Raw genomic sequence first — 16,520 nt, 5'->3', positions numbered from 1 at the left:
GCTTATTTAGTAAAGGACTATATAGATTGGGTACGACCTACTAACCTATGAACCCGCGAACCCATATACTTTAACGAATTATATGGGTTGGGTTGGGTTGGGTTGGGTTTAGGTTTCCAACTCGCCAACCCGTGACCCGTCAACCCATATATTATATGAGTCAGGTTGAATTTATATATTTTCTAACCCGTCAACCCGAACTCAACTCATGACCCGTCAACCTAAACCCAATCCGATTGCGAGAGCTAATTAGTGGTTAGCGATGGATGTTTTAGATGCCATGGCTAATAAGTTCTTTAATTAATAGAAGTTTGTTTAAGAGTTTTTCGAGTCAAAGAAAGTTAAAAAAATTTAATGTGAGAGTTTGTTAAATATAAAACTTTTTCAAATAATTTGTACATTTATAAACTCTTGTAATGGTATTTTTTAAAGATCGTACATGATAGTTTATTTTCAACAAATTTTAAATTTAAAACTTAAACAAACAATAATTAATAATATGATATAAATAAAGCTGATGGATCCTTTAAATAAGTTAATGAAAAAACTCTATTATTTAGAATATATTTTTGAAGTTTTATAAACTGATGATACTATTTAGAAGATATTTTCAGCTTTATAAATGTTGAGCTATATTTAGATGATATGAGAAATCTCAACAAATTGTGAATCATCAAATATATATTTGCATGTATCACTGATTAAATGATATAGAAACCTACACGATTAGAAGGCAAAACTTCACTGATTTTTATCAAAAGCAAAAACCACACACAAACAACGAATACATGTGTAAATCATACACGTACATTTAACCTTTTATTCATTTTCTTTTGCAAAAGCCATTACGATGTTTAATATATGCATAGCTTACCGAATAAAATGACGTCGTTAAAATGATCAACCATATTGCTCCCTCTAGTTTCATATATGATCCAAGAAAGCTTGGAGATTAATGGTGGATGTTCCGCCATCGCTGAGAGCTTCTATTGCCAAATCTCTCCATTTCTCTGCATTTTTCTTCATACCCTCATCTTCCATCACCATTTCCACACACCTCTCAATCTCCTTCCCTTCCACCACTCCATCTCCCTCTCTTATTCTCACCCTAACCCCTGTTCTCCATACATCTTCCATCATCTTCGCATTCGTACACTGATCCGACCATTGTGGAAACACCACCGTAGGAACACCGGCCACCAATGTCTCCACCGTTGAATTCCACCCACCATGCATCACGAAACACCCAATTGCTTGATGACTCAACACCACCACCTGAGAACACCAACCAACTATCATCCCTTGTTTTCTCAGTTCCTCTATCTTGCTTAATCTTCCTGCTTGCTCACTATCTCTTATCACCCATAAAAATGGCCGCCGGCTCTCCAGCAACCCAGTTGCTATCTCCTCTAGTTGATCCAATGACAACTGCGCTATTGTTCCAAATGAAACATACACCACCGAAGATTTGGGTTTTGTGTTTAACCATTGGATGTAATCCTCTTCTGTTCTTTCGAAGCAATCACTGCTGGAGGAATTTCTGTCGAAGAACTCCGATGGGATTAAGGGTCCAATCGGAAGGAACTCAAGTTTATCAATTGCTTTAATGGGTTCGACTTCGAGTTTATTAAAAGTGTTAACAAGTATTCTTGGAGCTGTTTTGAGGACCTCGATATGACCTTTCAAATCCTGCTGAACAAAAACATGTTCCTTTGGGCATGACGGCGTAAGAAAAGATGGCAAATCAGCGGTGGTTAATGGTGGCAGTCCAGGTAAGTTGATCGGAGACGTCTGGTTGTTTTTGATACCGGAAATCAAAACTTGGTGTTCATTGACGTAGTAGTAGTAAATATCCAAGATAGTCGCCGACTGGCACCAGAGGAGAGTGGATTTAATACCTTGAGCATGCGCAACACGCGCCGCCCATGGGATGGTGGTGGTGTAAACCAAGTGGTCAAAGGGTTGGCCTCCAGCCGCGGCGGAGCTGATGATTTCTGCAACCGCAAGAGCACCATACGTAGAGATATCGGAGAGGAATTGTTGCAAGGTGGTTGTTGGTTGTTTGCCATCGTCATGGCCGTCGGAGAATGGAGCGAATGTTAGCCCGTGAGGGGTGGTTTCCATGTCGATTCGTCGTATAGCGGAGACACTGGTGGAAAAGGTGACATGGACACCCAGTTTGAGGAGGCGATAGGCGAACCGGAGGGCTGGAATGATGTGGCCTTGGCCTTGATAGGCGACAATCAAGATTTTCCGATGGGTTGTCATTGCGACGGAGATAGGTGGTGACGAGTACCAAGGAAGTGCTAATTAACAGCTTAAAGCAGAAACAAGATTTACATGCGCAACATCTCATATATGTATACCCACGTGGGAGATAATATGAGGCTCCAATGACAAGTGCTTTTCTGAATGCAATAGCATCCACACAAAATGCTATCGTGGGACGTTGTGTTAACAGTATATAAAGACATATCTCTGTCGTTTTATAAGTTACTGCGTAAACTTTTTGACTTTTTTTTTTTTGTGTAACAATTGGTTCAACCCAATCCCTGCGATATTAGTGATGAGATAAAATTTTGATTGTCGGTGGGAGCTTGTTTGTTGCAATTAGCTGAAAGTTCTGGAATTCTGAATATCCTTGCTGAAAAATTTTGATTCTTGCTGGAAATATATGGCAAACACTGCTCTATAAAAAAAATAAATGGATAGGATTGACATGTCGCATCCTTTATAATTAGGGAACTCCAACCACGATTCAAAACTGTCGACGTGGCGAGCAAATAGGATTGACGCGTCACGATCTTTGGCAAACAGTGAAAATTTTATCGTTGAGTAAAATCCACTTTATCTAATTGATTAGGGTATCCTGTCTAGTTGTATACAGATTAAAAATAATATTAATTATCACTGATTTTATTTAATAATAAAGACAGTTTTGTTATTATTTTGCATTTAAGTAAATGTTTAGTTGGTTAAATAATAATGAAAGAGTATTTTCGTAAATATGTTATTTATTTTTAGAACTGGACAATTATTTTGGGACAAACCAAAAAGAAAATATGGACTATAATTTTGGGACGAAGAATGTATTAAAGGTTTAGCCGAAAACTCCAATGATTCTCCATGTAGATTTGCATATCACAATTGAGTGTTGTCATGCTCATTGCTTCTTCTTTTCTAATCGACTCTCCTCGTCTAAAATAAAACATAACTAAACAAACACATCTTTAAATATTATTAAAAAAGAACCCTTAATTCACCAATGAAACAATCAGGACCATTAATTTAATTTCAATCCTATGTTTTCCACCATTAGATTATATTGCTGACATCATCTTCTTCAAATAAAATTCAAACATAATTACATTTAATTATAGAATCTTTAAATTCAATAATTATATATCAATTACAGTATATCATTCTATTTATATACGAGATATCAGTTTCTTTAATTAGTATTGTTCCTAATTTAACTCCCTTATTTATTGTTATTTATAGCTTATGGCTTTAAAATTTAAACCCATTTAATTTTTTTTTTTTTTTGAAAAAACTCATTAAATAAGCATATCGATAATTTGGTCATTAACCTATAAAATCTAATCTAATCCTATTAAATCAGCAAAATATTTAAGAGTCAAAAATAAATTCAATATTATTTATAATTTATCTCCGGTATATCCCTCGTAAAATAAATCAATTTGAGATAATGATTTTGAATTTAAAACTCATTAATTAAGCAAGTCAATTAATTTGAAATTTTGATTCAATATAAATGATATCATTTTTTTCCGGATGAATAACCGAAAATCTCCAAGATAATATTTTAGGATCCCATTTTTTTAGAAGATAATGATTTCCTTGTTGAAAAACAACTTATATATACGATTACATTGAAGTTGTTATTATTACGATTTTGGATTGAGTCCTATAATTTACATTATTCTTCTTTAACGGTCTTATTCTATCATTCTTTTTTCTAGGTTCTTTCTTTACCCTCTTCTTCTTCTTCTTCTTCTTTTTCTTCTTCTTCCACAATTTCTTGTATTTACTTTGTTCTTATTACTTGTTATTTATGTATTCATGTTGAGAGGTCATGAAAAAAATTAATCAATCTACTTTAAGTATATTAGTTTCTTTCATTTAGTTATAGAAACAAAATTATATCATTTATATTAATTTTTTTAATGTGTTGACCTATGTTTGTCAAGAGAAAGCCATAAAAGTCGTTTTAACGTATGATGGAAAAACTCGTGGAACGAACCAAAAGCAAGATAAAAAAGTTTTTTATTGTTACAATTCAACTTGCATGAACAAATACATATATCTTGTTCTAAGTTTTTCAATAATTCTCTTATACATATTATTATACTCTTTAGTTAAAATTTCTAATTTTATATTACTATATTTGCTTATATCAATGACTTTAGTTTCAAAATCGACATTCGAGTACAAGACTTTACCGGTGTGGTGTCACTTACGTTATTTGATCGTGACTCAAAAAAACTTTTGGAAAAAACGGCACAAGAGTTGCTTCAAAAGTTTAATGAGGTTATCGATATTAACTTCATTTATATAAAAACTATTTTTTTTTTTTACCTTTTGTCTATCTATTTTTATAACCATTTTTTTTAATTGTTAGGAGGGTAATATGGAGATTTATCCATTTGCTTTGAATGTACTTTTCCATAAGAGTTGGTGTTCAAATTCAAATTTCACATTATAATTTGAGGAACAAAGTTGATGGTTATGCAATCTCAAACTTCAGTGTTGATAATACAATCATTGTTGAATTGGAAAAAACATTTAACATCGAACATGAAACATTCTTTTACGAAGAATACTGCAAACATTACACTTATCAAATTTCGTTTTTTATATTTCAGTTGACCAACTAACATATTTCTATGTACTACAAATGTAGGCGCCAGAATCCGATTCGTTTAACGTTTTATTGGCATAAGTCGGATCTCAAGACACATTAAACTAGAAGGTTTTAAATATAATATAACTAAATATAATATGTTAAATACTTTAAAATATTATTAACTTTTAGATTGACATATGAATTTATTTTCTACATTTAGGATGTTGTTTTGTTAACTGGTGATAACACCACACCCGCTTCGAATATTGATAAAAACACTGCAACAAGTCTACTAACTAAGTTGACATCCTTTAAAAAAATGTATGGACATGAAGAATTAAAACGCAACCTGTAAGATATTTACGATGTTGATAATCTGACAACCATGTCCTCAAACAAACGACCATCAACATCAATCACAAATCGTACTTCTAGAGAAGGCAAGCCAAAACTGTTAATTCCAAAGCAAGATAAATAATATATGATTTTCATGATTTTATTTGAGTAGTTGAGTGATTTGAATATTATTCATTTCATATTTTGTTTACATACTATTTGGTTTTGGGGTTTGATTTTTGATGACTTTATTTCATACTATTCGTTTTCGAGTTAGAATTTTGATAATTTGAATACATTTTTGGTTTTATGAAATGTTGACTTATTCATTTATTTTCCTTTTAGGTTTAAACTCAGATGAATTTATAAGTTTAATCATATTTTACTCTATTATTTCGTTTGAATGTGAATTTGTCAACATTGTTACAATGTTATTCATTACAACCTCAATATAAATATTAGAAAACTACCACTTTTTAGGAAATTGTAAACTTTTATAAATCTTTTAACCGTTATAAAACAATTATTTATATTTCTTCTGAAATAATTTATAAATTTGTTAGTAATATTTACCATATTGAAATATTATTATTTTTAGATATTAATGATATCATATCATTTTATAGATTTAAATAATAAAACTCATTACAGTGATGCTATAGAGATACGAAGACTAAGACGTTTGCATTTACAAAATAGAAGATTGATATCTATGTCTAAAAGAGAAACTTTATTCCAACATCTAAAGCAATAAAGACTTTTGATTATATTTCACTTATACATTTTCCACCCTTAGATCAAATTGCTTATGTCATATTGACCAATGTTTGGTCAAACACGTTGTACATTAATGTTTCCGCTCAAACCTTCACCAATTTCCTCTATCCCTAAAATAAAATTCAAAATTGAAAATTCAAATCCTCTCCGAATTTAAAGTCGTAATTTATGCACTGGCCATCCTTTATGTTTTCAAATCAACATGATATATCTTCATAATTATTCTATTTCTTTCTCAGTGTAGATCGATGGTACCAAAATTCATCAAGGGAAAAACAGTCATCTTGAATTTAACAATTACTTCTTTCACTTGCTTTAGATTATTGATTATTCATAAAGGTTTGTAATAAAATAAAATTTTGATAAATTGAAAAAATTATTCAACAAAACATAAGAATATTATATAAAGTATAAATTGTGAATAATCAATTATGTAAAGTATAAATTGTGGTTACTAACCAATTATGTTTTGTTGAATAAATATCACAAATCCACAACATATTTTTCATGTTTGTTGATTTGGTTATGTAGGATTCATTTGAAGTTATATTTCTCTACAATAATGTTAATGTTCACATTCAAATAGAAACAATCACAAATGGTAAGTATTCCAAATGATTTTTCACTTACATTAATCAAAACTGTTACTTTAAATGGTGCGTTCTCATAGAAGTCACACCGGTTGTCACTATAGAGATCTTCTAGCGGTCTATAGAAGAATCCTAGCGGCTCTATGAATAATTTTGATGCGTTTTCAACGAAGGATCACTCTATCAACATTCGTTCTCTAAAGTTCTTTCTCTTATTTTTGATATACATGCGTGTCACAACAATAAGGCAGAAAGAGGTGTTAGTAACCATTAAAGATGAAAAGGTAAGATATAATTTAAGAATATTATATAAAGTATAAATTGTGGATTTGTGATATTTATTTCTATGAAAAATATGTTGTTTGATTGCTAGGTTATATATCTAGGTTTTTTTTTTTGTAATTCTATTTTGACAAGTTTGATCTAAATTTAATAATTGAAGCAGGTAGGAAAGATATGTGCTAACAATTTTGAATTTGTATTGCCCTCCAGAAACTATCTGTAGCCTCACAGACCGTTCCTTCATATCTTGGTAGGTCTTAACATTTCCCCAAATTTGGCTACAAGAAGTCATGGATGCACTTTTTGAATCAATCCTCTAAACTGAATTTCATTTGTTAGTTGGATGCAGTGACCAAAATGCAAGATTTGTGAAAATTCATTATTATTTATTAGTGTTAACCTTTGGCAAATTATGTAACTAATATTATATTTTTGTTCATAACATGTTTTTCTTCTTGTAATAATTTCTTTGATAAGAAGATATGTATATGTGATTGGGTGTAGCCTGAAAAATCATGTTTTAATTCTTATAAGGAAAAAATACTTTATAAATTTATAAAATTAAAATATCTGAATATTATGTTTATTGTTATGACAATGTACTTTAACTGTAGTGTTTATCAAATTTCTTTGCAGAATTTAATGTTGTTGGTACATATAACAACTTATTGTTGCTTTTGGTTTTACAGGGCCAATACGAAAAGAGTCATGTGAGCCTCCATGGAGGTTGGTACACCGGACAACGTCAATTCATAAAGCTACTACACAACATATTTTAATCAAGAAGTCGCATCATGTTGTGATAAAACAGAGATCACGTGGATCATTTATGTTAAAAATTACTGTATTAAAAAACCAAATTGCTCTAATATAAATATTAAATATTTTTATTTAATAAGTTTGGTTCAAAAAGTCTAAAAATGAATCTAACTAACATTTTTTATTAAAATTTCATCTAAGACAATGCCACCTATTAATGCAATATGTATTTAATTTATGTTCCCCGCGTTTAACGCATGTCATAATCTAGTTAAAGTAGCTTATGATAATCTCTTCTTTTCTAATCAACTCTCCTGATCTAAAATAAAACATAACTAAACAAACACATTAAATTAGCATATGATAATCAAGAGTGAAACTGTAATTCAAAAACTAAAATAAATTACTTAAAAAAATTACTAAAAAATAAATCAAACCAAATGTCGGGTTCTTCATCATTCAAAAACCCCCAGTTACCCCATTAACGTTATTCTCATAAGACACAAGTACTAACACTGCTCCAGAAGCTGAAACTGCCCGAATACTGAACTGCCTGAAGTAGTATGTTGCCACATGGCTGCTTTCCAAAATCTAATGAGACCTCCCTGGTCTCTATTCGTTCACCAATCATCTGAAATACCGGGTTCCGGCCCGGTTGCGGAGCCAAAGCACTCCCACTTAGTCGCCTCACACGACTTATGCACGAAATCCTTCTCTGGAACTAGTTTCCACTAGTTATCATGCCACTGTGGCTCAAACATCCTTTTGATCTAATCGATTGGGTCCATGCGTCGAACCCTGTCATCATCAAATCCAAGGCTAAAAGTGATTGCCAGCTAACCGATGGTAGCCTTATATCACAAGAAATTTTATACGGTCCAATCCGTGGCTTTCCATATCCTCAATGTTGCACCCGAACTGGTGGGTACTACTGTCCTTTTCACGATCTATGAACGTGTTCATGCTATCTACCAATCTAATGGATGCTACAGCTACACCCATAGTCTTACAACACTCTAGCACTATTTGACCGCTAATGACTGCTACGGCTACCTCCGTAGTCTTACAACACTTCCCATGCTAACTAATCACTAGTGAATGCTACGGCTACCCTCGCAGTCTTACAACACTTCTCATACTAACTGATCACCAGTGAATGCTACGACTACCCCCGTAGTCTTACAACACTTTCCAAACCAGGTCGAACATGCACTCGACCTAACACACCACTGAACTTGAGTCCTAACCGGAACTCTAACTTGGTTCCCGAAACCTGCTATCACGTGACCCCACTGTATCAATACTGCACCCAAGCCCGTGATCAAAGCATCACAGTAAACCACGAAATCATCTACACCCTCTGGCAGGTTGAAAATCGGTGCCTTGCACAACCTCTATCTGAGAGTCTCGAAAGTTGCCTACTGCTCAGGCCCCCATCGAATGGCCATCGACTTCTTGGTGAGTCGGGTCAAAGGAACTGCAATCTCGGAGGAGTCCCGTATAAACCTCCGGTAATAACCCGCTAGACCCAAGAAACTCTGAATCTTAGATAGAGACCTCGGAATCTCCCACTGCATCACAGCCTCTATCTTGACCGAATCGACCAGAATACCCTTCTGGTAGACAAGGTGCCCAATAGATTGCACGTCGTGCTACCGGAACTCACATTTGGAGAACTATATAAAAAGTCTCTCCCCCACTTAAATTCGACTAAGTCTTCACGGTACGTGCGAATTGAAGGATTCCCAACCCTTCTTACTTCCCAATACTCCATTGCTAGCAACCTGTGTTTACCCATGCTAGCGATCACTTACTAGTTAAACCTTAAGATCGCCCATCCTGTGAAATCTTGAAGAGTACTCTTGAATCTGGTACAGTCTGAAACCTCAGACCATCTCCCATGCTGTTCACTGAAGACCTTAATCTTCACTCTAGCTAAAGAATCCTCGTTCCCACTTCCAATCTTGCAACACCACCGAACTCTAACCTAACATAGCCCACGCGAGAAGTGCAATTCTCTTGAACATCCAATGATCGAACACCCATGCGCCTAACACTCGCAACTGACTCAACTATCTTCATGCTACCAGTCCTGTCCTAGCAACAGTAGTGCCTTGAACTCTGAAGTTCGTCCATAGACAATTGTCGACCATACCTGAACCATGCTAGAATCACTGAATGCTAACTTCACTAGAGAACTATCGCTCTACTCCTAACCGAGTATCCTCTAAATAATACTCCTGCACAGATCCTGACAAAGATCCAGAATGATAACGGTACACGCGGAACCCACTCCGCAAGATGCGTCCCTCTGTGGGTTCATCAAGGACCTTTCAGCATGCAAGATGGCATATATGATCCTTGATAACCCGAACACTAGCAGGAAAACCGACCTGAGGTCTGACTTATCCAAACTTACTCACAATTCCAAAGTAATACATATTCCTAACATCCATCTAGCAGCAGTAGAAGACAACATACTTGCAACATTTGGAGGAATACTAATCACCTTCAACTGTTATGATCAACCCTTTCACACCTGTAGCAACCTAAACCCTTGGAGTGACAAACTCCCTCATGTACTTTCTTGTACACGTTGCACTGACTCCGGCCCTACTGGCCTTTCACCCGACGATCAGAAGTCATGGGTCTCTTCCCGGGACCCTCTACTATGCGCACCTGACACGACCCTCTCTTCCTAGGGCTCTTAATCCATCTCGCATCTGAAACCTCTTGGAATTCATATCCTTCAGGGTTTGACACCCTGTCACGCTCGCTAGCTCACTTGCCCATGGCTAAGCTACAACAATTGGAACATCCTCTATCCCCAAACTGGGTCACTAACTCTTCCCCGAAGCTTCTCAGATTCTTTAAGACTCTCACTAATTCGAGTATGGATCCTGTGCTTTCAGTAGTATAGGCCCAATACTACCTTCCACACCTATCCATACTTTCCTCAGCAATCTTCCTGAATCCTCCAAGTCACTTCCCTAAACTAGTACACCCAAGTCTCACTGAACCTCACTACTAACCCACTTAAACATCTCCTAGGCTGTCCTAGGTTCCCGAACTCACCCAGTCCTCAGTTGCTGAAAGATTCCCAGTAATGTCAACTAGCTACCTTATGAATATAGCCACATGCAACGGAGATCAGATAATCCTTCAATTAAGAGACCCATCCCTAGAACACTTGGACTCAGACAAGATCTGCCGCAATAGGGTCAAGTCCATCACTCTGAGATTATCTGGCCTGTGTCCCATGTGACTTAGCATATTCACTTAGTAGCTAACTCACATCACTAAGAGTCCCACAAAGCACAAAGCAAACATCATTCATACAATGGAAATCTAACCATCATATTCAAATCAAACCTTTCTATCCTCTAGTGAGGAATCTGTACATGCAATTTAAAGGCTCATACAATCAGGCATAGCCTAAACAGGTCATCCTATCACTGACTGATCAGTACTAGCATGCAAGTCTACAAGCACATACAGTAGGCATATAAAGCATCCTTCCTAGATCCTTAGCCCTAATCTAGCATGCAGTTCTCATAATCATATCATAACATAAGATTTTATAACATGTATGGGTATCTTGGGGAAAACTTACTTGAGCTCGCCTAATTGCACGCATCACACACCTTATTCTTTTCAAACTTCTTTTATAATATGATTTTTCTTTTGAAAATTTTCATACCCAGTCCTCAGTTTGAGTCCAGACACACCCGAGAGTGTGCCCGAATCCCTCAAACCAAGGCTCTGATACCAACTTGTAACATCCGAAAATTTAAGGCCAAAAATTTCATTTCTAGATAAGTTATTATAAAACCAACATTATAAGAAAACATTCATAATGTCATGTCATGTCAAAACCAAAGTAGAAATAATCAAAACATGTTATCATAAAACAATATCAGAGTGTAATCCCAAAGAATATCATGAGTGGGAAACCATAGTGTGATGCGCTGCGATCGAGCTGGCTCCTTTCCTTTGAAACGAGTACCTGAAACCAAAATTGTAAACCGTAAGCACGAAGCTTAGTGAGTTCCCCCATCATACCACACACCATACAATAACATACTGTCAGGAAATTCTGGGGTGCCTGACTTACCCAGGTCAAGCCATTCTGGGGTGCTTGACATACCTAGGTCAAGCCATTATGGGGTGTTTGACTTACCCGTCAGTCTATTTCACCCGACTACCGGGGACTATTTCACCCCTACCACTACCATGTAATAGTATAACACACATATACTGCCAGGAAATTTTGGGGCGCCTGACTTAACCAGGTCAAGCCATTCTGGGGTGCTTGACTTACCCATGTCAAGCATTCTGGGTGCTTGACATACCCGTCTGTCCTTACGACCGACATACGAGGACTATTTCACCTCCTACTACTACCACATAATATCATAGCATAAACATACTGTTAGACAATTTTGGGGTGCCCGACCTACCCTTCGGTCCTAACAATCGAACTTGGGGAATATTTCCCTCCTACTACCACTATCACATATAACATATCATACTAGCACATAAACATATCAGGTAGTAGCAAACCTAGATGAATATCACAAAGACAATCATCTGTCATACAACTCCTACTGGTGGGGTGGCATTATGGCCGTAGACCCACCGCTACTGGAAGGTAACTCACCTCACACTGCTGAAGTCCTGCAGACTCAATCTCAGCTGCTGGATGACAGATTCCCGAACTGTCAATATCAAAACATCACCCAAGTAATAATTGGGTTCCAACACAAAAATCATAAGTCCATGCTTGGGGTAAAAGACTGCTTTACCCCTATCTTAGCTTGATTCAAGCCCAAGGCCCGATCCAAAGGCCCAAAAGTCAACTATGAGTCAAAACCCAACATATCGCCCAATTTTCCAAACTAGGCCCAACTCTCTACATGGTCTTCCCCTAAGGCCCAACCATTTAATCCAGTCCAAACAATTGGAATTGAAATGCCCAATGTCTCATAATCATCAAGCCCCAAATAATGGCCCATCTATGGCCCAATTTTCCAAATTGTGCCCCAACCCCTTACATGGGCCTTACCCTGGGCCTATTAAATTATTCTATTTCAATTGCTTGCTCTTGAATGGCCCATTATTATCCCAATCATTTAGGACCAATAAAAGGCCCAACTTAAGGCCCAATTGAAATTAGGGTTTCACATAAAATGATGATTAGGGTTAAGTTTCCTACTTAACCCATTAAAGACTTAATCCACTAAGGACTTAATCCATTAAGTCCAATATTGCTTAGATTAATTTTTTTGCCAATGATTATTATTTATTATTTCAAGCTATCAAATGATTCCCATGTGTCCTAATAATTCCCCAAATTAGGGTTTCATTGCATTAGGGTTTTCCAAACCCTAATTAGGGTTTCCAACCCATATTAGCCCAATAGGCCCAATAACTAGGTCCTTAAGCCCATTAGGGTTTTCCTTAGGTCAATTAGGGTCCATTAGACCCATTAGGGTTTTCACTAGGCCCATCAGTCTCGTGTTTGGGCTTTTAGGTCCAATAGGGCTTCATTGGGCCCATTAGGGTTTCAATCACCCCAAGCGATTCAAACTCAACAAGGCAAGCACACCGCTAACCGATACGGCGGCCGGTGGCGGCAGCCACCACCCTACGGTGGTGGTTTGATTTTCCTTTCATTATTCCAATTCTTACAATTTACAATGAACTCATGAAATAAACACACACACTATACTAAATAAACACACACCCACAACCATCCTTGTGGTGGCCGGCGGTGGCACGTGGGGGTAGCCACCACCCTATGGTGGTGGTGATGCCATTTCCGAGAGCTACAGCTATACACACACACCAACTAAAACACGCATCTTTGCTTCTTCACTCGGAAAGGAAAGCCAACCACCCACCTGGTGGCGGTGGTGACACGAGGAGGTGGCAGAAATGGTAACAACTTTGCTAGCAGTGGCAACCACCATGGCCGACGACCATGGTGGTTTGTCTTCAGGTCTTCCTGTCCATCAAGCGTCCAAATCGACATCAACCACCCAAGAGCATCCCTATGCCTGTGATACACGACTGAAGCTCATACGTACTCACCCTTACAATGGTGGTGAGCGGCGGCAGTTGCGGAAACAAAAACATGGATGGCGACGATAGCAGCGATCTAGAGCAGCAACAACAACCGTTGTCTCAGTCTTCACTTTTGTTTACCGGATTCACACGATCGGTGGTTCACCATGGTGTCACGGAGGTGGCAGCTAGAAGGCAGCATAAGGAGAAGAAAAAATCGTGAAGTGACGGTGGTAATGTTGAGGTCGTTGGCAGCCTTTGCTAATCGGAAACATGGCATGGCGGCTGTGCGATGGCAGAGGATAGATGGTGGTGCTGGAGGGAGTCACAAGGGTGGGGAGATGCGGCTGAAGAGTGGAGGGTAGTGACGGCTGGAGGCTCCATGGCGGCTAGAGAGAAACGAGTTAGGGTTAGGGTTCGGATGACATATATACCCGATGCCATACAACTTATAGTTTCGAAGTCCTAATAATCTACCATGTAATCCCCGCCCTCATAATTCTTTACGGAACCCATCTGAAACTTACACTTTTAACTCTGACTTCAAAAATTATGACAATTAGCTCTTTAAGACCATCCTTTTATATATAATTATTTTTTTAGGACTATTATTCACTCATTAATTTGTTTATTTATTTAATAAATAAACAGGGTGTTACAAGGAACATCAGTTGTTTCGACGGTTGTGGTAACAGTTAAAGTTTCGAAGCTGTTGTTGTTGTTGTTTCGACAGTGTACATCCCTTCACCCATATTGACATTTGTATCCTTACCAGATAAGTTCACAATGATGTCTAGAGTTTCGACCTGCTACATAATGGACTTAGTATGTGAAAACCTGGGTGGTATGACTTTTGTCTGCTTAGGGATTGCTGTGTTATGTTGTACACCAGAATCGATGTTTACATCCGTATTGGATACGTTTGCATTGAAATCAAGAATATGTGTCTCCTTGATAGACAATTTGACATGGGTATCATTTCGTGGTGACACATGAAATGAACCTCCCATTTCTGCATCTGTTCCATCATTGTCATGTTCTTATTCCACAATAACATCTTCAATTTTATCATCAACAAGAGTTAACTGTCGCTTCTTTAAGTTTTGCAATACATCTAAAGCAATCCTCTTTCTTGATGCGGGAGAACTAGGAGACAAAATCTCTCGAATCACAACTCCTTTTCATGTAAGCTATAGCTTTGTAGCCCTCTTTGAGCAACCTTTTTTTCACAACTGGTTCACCTTCTTGTGTAATTATAGCTGCAATAGGAGCAGGATTCTCCATAGGAATTGTCTCAGCTATTAAATCAACATTTTGAACAATAGGCTCTGATGTGGGTTTCGTGATTTCAAATTTAGATGGTTTCTTATTAGGTTTCTTTGTTCTTTTGAGCACCCATTTTCCATTCTTTGAGGGTACAGTCTCTTTAACCACATTTTCTTCTACTTCTTTTGGATTCACATCTTGTTTCTTTTCTTATGACCCTTAGATACTTTTGATGAACCTTCCACACCTTTAGATGGAACCTTTGGTGGTAGAATACCAGTTGGAGTAGAATCCATTGAAGCTTGATACTTAACCATAATTAATGAGTAGGATTCACTAGTTTTAGCATCAAATCACAAAGTCGAGAAACATTTGGGAAAATCTTAGCATCATCCACCAAAATTTTATGAAATGTCATTGATGGAAACTCAGCATTATCAACATCAGTAGGAAAAATAACATCTTCCTTAGTATATACCTCCCTCAAAATTAATCCCCAAAACCTAGCACTCAAAACTCCAATTGCTAGTTTGGATTGAGAAACCGAATTTCCAAATTCTTCCCACAACAACGATGCATAATAAACATCTAATCCATAATAAAACCCAACCATGCTAGAAGAAATTTCAAGTTTTGCCTTATCCAACCCTAAACTTCTTCCTGTTAAGCACCTTAGAATAATGTCGAAAAAGAAACTCTGATTACATGGCAAACTGGACTTCTTGAAGTGACTAATAACAAATAAAGTGGGTTAATGACCCATCTCATTGAACATATGAGTTACTTGTTTAGTGGCCACATCATAAACCGTACATGTAGAAGGTAACTTCAAGATTTGGGCAAATTAATTCTTGGTAAGTTTATTCGTCTTATTGGACATCAATTGAAACATAACAATCTTTGTGGTTTTGTTGTAAACGGCAATAGAAGTAGCTAAAGATAGTCATTGCATCAAAATTACGAATGAACATGCTATAGTATGATTAAGAATAGAGTTGTTCAAAACCAATACAATCATTCTTAGTTCTTCAAGATAAACAACAAGCAAGGGATTAAGCCAAAGATTCGTGTGTTGAATCTTCATCATCTCCTGTGAAAACTCTTCGTCATTGGTGTTGAATTGATCAACGATGTTCTAGTCACCAACCATTAGAGTAGATTGAGAGAATTTTGGAGAGAAAATTTGCGATGAATAGTAAGGATTCTTGAGAGAACTCTTGGAGCATAAAATTGGAATTGAAATGAGGAGTTTCATTAAATAACTGACATGAAATTTGAATTCAAACCGTTTCCCAGTTGATAACTCCACGTGGAATATTGGTTACTTAACTATCACCATAGAAAATTGTCACGTATAAAAGGTGATGATAACTTTTTGCATCAAGTCTGATGAAAACCCTAATTGAGATTTGATGAACAAGATGCGGAAAATAAGAACAAACACAAATATGAAGATATGTCGAATGATCACTCGATTTATTCAATTATGAGGAACATATTACACTTTAAGGAATAAGAATCTAACTCTACAAGAAACCTCACAACATGGCGGCTACATTTTGCCTCACTCTCTTAAC

The 16,520-nt window shown here is 36.6% G+C and overlaps 1 pseudogene; it reads right to left on the bottom strand.

Annotated features, from left to right (window-relative positions):
- Positions 1–726: 726 nt before the first annotated feature.
- Positions 727–2,417, bottom strand: LOC145086688 (UDP-glycosyltransferase 75C1 pseudogene; annotated as a pseudogene).
- Positions 2,418–16,520: the final 14,103 nt, after the last annotated feature.

This window comes from Lactuca serriola, chromosome 2, assembly GCF_051521515.1.
Source record: "Lactuca serriola cultivar US96UC23 chromosome 2, Lser_US96UC23_V15, whole genome shotgun sequence".
NCBI lineage: Eukaryota > Viridiplantae > Streptophyta > Magnoliopsida > Asterales > Asteraceae > Lactuca > Lactuca serriola.
Note: the sequence above shows the minus strand (reverse complement) of the source record. Positions and strands in the feature narration are given on the sequence as shown.